Source organism: Aulonocara stuartgranti, assembly GCF_965226115.1.
Source record: "Aulonocara stuartgranti genome assembly, chromosome: 7".
Lineage (NCBI taxonomy): Eukaryota > Metazoa > Chordata > Actinopteri > Cichliformes > Cichlidae > Aulonocara > Aulonocara stuartgranti.
Genome location: NC_138945.1, coordinates 29,762,578 through 29,767,651, shown reverse-complemented (window position 1 = coordinate 29,767,651; position 5,074 = coordinate 29,762,578).

The following is a 5,074-nucleotide window of genomic DNA, read 5'->3' as shown; positions in this document are numbered from 1 at the left end:
CCATACCTGTGTCTGTGAGCAGAGCGCAGAGAGGTGGAGCTCCACCCTCGGATCCTCCCCTCAAATTCAGGAGACCTGTGTGTGTAAGTATCAGTCGGGAACACAAGGGGGAGTTGTTGCAGCATATGGAGACAGAGATGGAGGGGGGAAATGAGAAGGTACTTTCAGAAGATGGGGCAACCTCAAGAGCCGAAAAATGAGACCAATGTGCAAGTGGGGAAAACTGCAGTACCTCTAGGCGCCACTTACGGCTCCCATGTTTAAATGCCCGACTTTACATAATTAAAAAGCATGTTTCCATTGCAAATCCAGTTTGGCCTCTGTTGATAATTTTCTTCACAACAACTCGGAATGGGGTGACTTAAAAAACACCAACAACACCAACAACAAAAAACCTCTTTGACCAGGATAACTGAGTTATAGTTGTGCGGCCTTATTTTTTTAAAGATGTCCTGATACAGTCGCTAGAGTTCATGGAAATCTTCAAGGCACCATCATAGACAATATAAAACACTGACTATCTTCTGAAAAAATGAAGCCAGTGCTAAAGTAAGTGAACATAACATTTAAAGATATCACAAAGTGCTTCACAACAGAAATGCTAAAACTTATTTATACAAGTTAGCCAAAAGCAATCTTATAAAAAAATGTAACTGCTTTTTAAAAGGGATCACTGAGCCCACAGAAATCAGGCTGGGGGCTCAGTTAGCTACAGTGTGACATGTGAGTATTTATAAGACTTAGTCAGAAGCCTCGCAGAATCATTGTGAACAACCTGCAGACGTTCCAAAGACGTTTTGTGAACACAAGTGAACAATGAATTATAATAACTGAGGTGTGATTAAATAAAAGCATGAATAACAATTTACATGTCAGAGTGTGACACACTGGAAGTTAACTTAGTGATAAAAGCAAGAGCAAACCAGAAATCTTTAACATGAGCATCCCGAGTGAGGATGAGTCAGGAGTTACTCTAAGGCTCATGACAGAAGATTTGGCAAAAGTGGAAGAAATCCATTGGGGACACAAAGACTTCAGTTTTTTTCTTCATTAAGTTGGAGAAAATTGTAAGCTTTTCAACTTTTAATGGAGTCTAAGCAGGTATAATAGATATGTAGCTAATAAATATCTTAAAAAGAAATACAACTTAATGTCATTTGTATAGCAGTGATAAGAATTGTGCTTAAAATGTGTGGAAGAGAGAGCAGATAGCAGAAACCCTAAAGGTCCCAAAATAGAAACTTGTGGCACACCGTAGGCAAGAGAAGTGGAAAAGGACCTGAACTTAGAAGCAGCAGCAGAAAAGGTTAACTTAGATAGAACCACGACCCTTTCTAAAATCATAGCAATAAAAAGTAATTTTGAGATTGGGCTGTAAGTGCTAAGAAGAGAAGAGTCAAGCTAAAGTGCCGTAAAGCTGCATTTTATCTGAAGGCCACCAGATGGCGACAGTTGCAGTTACAAAAATACTTCTGGTCCTATACAAGTCTATGGGCTGTTTGTTTGACTAATGTAAAGACTCCTGATGAGATTATGGGCTCATATGGGCTTTTGTAAAATTATGTTATATTTTGACTCAAAAATCAAGATTATTCTCGGTCCAGTCTTTGGGTAAAGACTTGTGACTTGTGACAGAGAGCATGAATGAGCTCTCTGTCTTAGCCTTGCAATAGACTAGCAACCTGTCCACGTATCTCTCCCCAGATTGGATAATTGGCAGAAAATTCCCAGGTTCCCAAGGTTTAATTCCCAGCAGACTGAATAATACATTCTGCAGCCTGGTTTCTTAAACCGAAAGGGTCACAACCAAAGTGGGTCACAGTTCAGGACAGGAGAAGTGGACTATTTTAATGAGCCTGGATCCCACGCTGAGAGGATTACTGTCTTGTCTTTTAGGTTGTAAAGGTTTTTAAAGCTCAGCTAGCAGACAGCAGATCAAACCAGTCTTTATTTTTGTCTAATTTCACACTTTTTGCTAAACTTAATGAAGCTGATGACAGGAAAAAATCTTTTAAAAACAAAAAAACTGGGAAAAGTTTATTAAAGTTCATTAACATCACTATTAACTGAGATATATTTTAGCAGGAGTATCACAAACTGATTCACTGTCTATTTGCTCAGGAGCATAAAGAACTCTTGAGCAAAGATAAAGGGTCATGTGGGATGAGGAGTCCAGATTTACCCTGTTTCAGACTGATTGGCGCATCACGCCATCATCCTCAATCCTATTTGTTTTTAACCACACAGCTTTTCTTTTGGTAAATGTAACATTTTTTTCTGACTGCACTAAAAGTTTCACTAATCTATATTCAGAAATCAAAGCAACAATCAAAATTGAGTTACCATATTTGCGTTATATGCAGTTTTACAAATCAAAACAGATGTTGTGCGTTTCGTTTTCACTTTTACAAAGATGATTTACACAACTCGGCACGCCGGGGATTTGTCATAGTGCAAACTCAGTTGTTTTTCCCTGCTGGAGTCAATCAAAGGACTGGGACAAACTGTGGTGTTGTGGGAGGAGAAGTGCTCGAATAAAGACAAAAAGTACAAATAACGGCAAAAGATTATCTTTAATACAAAAGAGATTAGCTGAAAAATAAACTCAATTCAGTCTTCCGCTGCTCGCAGTAAAGCAGGCAACATGTCGTACAAATATTTCATATAAATCTATCTTAAGGACCTGAAATGTGGGCGGTTTTCTGAGATTGAACAGCTACATAACTGTACTGCACAAGTTAGAGAACAGGAACCACCTGGTTCCAAGCTAAACAGCACGGAGCTGGAAGAGATAGAGGATTGGGACTGATTTAACCCCAAAAGCAACTAAAACAACAAAAACACATCACACATCTGGGTGGAAGAGACTCAAACCCTGCTTCTTACGCAGTCACCACTTTACAATGTTTATAAATGAACATGTAAAGAAAACAGAAAGTTGCCATGTGTGTTCGTGCTTGCACTTGTATTGGTTTCTGCTTGCATGGGGACAATCTACTACAAGAGAAGAAAAAGTGCAGCACATTATGCACCTATGCAGGGAAGATAAATGACTCACTGTTTTGATACCGGAGTAAAAATAAAGTTAATGGAAGGAAGCTTAAAACCTTGTGTGGGCTCTGGTGTAAACCTTGGCCTGAGCCATTCGCCCATTTCCAGTATGAAAACAATAATTGAGTGACACATCCATTTTGTATTCATGAACAGGTTGCATAAGAAGGGAGAGAAAGAAAAGATGAATGCTGGGGAAAATTAGCGACAGAAGGAGATTTAGAAGGTCGGGATTCTTTCGCTCAGACAGGAGGTGGATAATTAACAACCTGCAGGGTTTTTTCCTGTTCTCTGGGCAGTTTGCCTGAAATATCATGGCATTTCTAACAAAACTTAACAAAACACAGCTCAGGTGTGGTGGTGTGTGTGTGGGGGATAGACTAGAGCTCGATCAGTCATTTATTATGGTAAGTGCTCTCTCTCCATCATTGGCTCATATAATATACCACACTATTAACACACTTTGCTTGTGTGTGTGCTGTGCATGTGTGTGTGTGTGTGTGTGTGTGTGTGTGTGTGTGTGTGTGTGTGTGTGTGTGTGTGTGTGTGTGTGTGTATTCCATGTCTAAAGGCACCTCTTCAAATGTTTAGGGGAACTTTTAAGATATTTGATATTTCTTTGCCAAAACATGCAACTTGATGCTGAGACCAGCTGCTGCCTTTGCTCGGGGACACCTTAGAGTCTTTGTGTGTGTGTGTGTGTGTGTGTGTGTGTGTGTGTGTGCATGTGTGTGAAAGTGAAGTGAGGTGTGACTTACAGAGAAGAAAGTACATCATAAAACACAGGCATTGATAGCAGTGATCAAAGATGGGAAAATGAATGTAAGACAATCAAGGATACTGTTAATAAGGAACTACAACTCTAATATTCTAATATTATGCTAATGCACAGTAACTGAACCACTTTTTACAAGCAAGATATGCAGAAGATCATCTCCGAACACAAAACCCCCATTAATCCTTGGACCAGATGGGCGACAGCAGCACCTGTTAGCTGAGAACAGGAAACTGGGCTCACCAATATTGGACAACTGAAGATTGGAAAAACCTTGTTTTTTTGGTTTTGCTGTGCAGCAGGAATAAGGTTCAGTTCCTGCTGCTATATTCAGATGGTAGAGCTTTGTGCAAACAATATGAAAACAAGGATCCATCCACGCTTGTATCAAAAGTTGATGGTGATGTAATAATATAGGAGATGTTGTCTTGGAACTCTTTGGGCCCCTTAACACCAGTTAGGCATCATCTAAACACCACAGCTTGCTTGAGTATTGTCACCGTCCATGTCCACCACAGTATACCCATTTTCTAATGGCTGCTCCCACCATGATAAAACATCATGCCCAAAAACTCAAATCATCTTAAACTGATTTGTTTAAGACGACGGTGAGTTCACTGTACTCGAATGGCCCCCACAGTCACCAGATATCAATCCAGTAGAGCACCTTTGGGATGTGGTGGAACGGGAGATTGACATCATGGCAGCAACTGTGTGATGCTGTCTTGTCAATATGGACCAAAATGTCAGGTGAATTTTTCCAGCACCTTTTGAATCTGTGCCGTGAAGAATTAAAGCAGTTCTGAAGGTAAAATGGGGCCCAAGGCAGTACTAGCAAGGTGCACCTATGCTTCTCGATAGTTTTAACATTTAAAATGAACAGACTTGAGTTCCAGCTTGAGGCCCAGCTATCCCACCTTACAAGTGCTTTCCTCTCAAAGTCCTGAGAAAATAAAGATGGGCAACATCTGCCGGATCAGCGCTCAAAGTGATGAGTGATGGGAAGGGAAATTGTAGAGGAGGAAGGATGGGATGGGATGAGAGGAAATGAGCGTACATTTTTTTTTCCAAAATGGTAAGAAAGTTGAAGAAATGGAACAAACGTGCTCATGCAAGGGGACATTTTGGTCATCTGTGTTGTTTATTTTTTCCATGTTCAGCTTTATAAACTGCCATGTGAAAGGAGATTTGGTGCTTGCTTTTACAAAAAAGCCCATTAGAAAACATTGAAGCACAGGTATACACTTT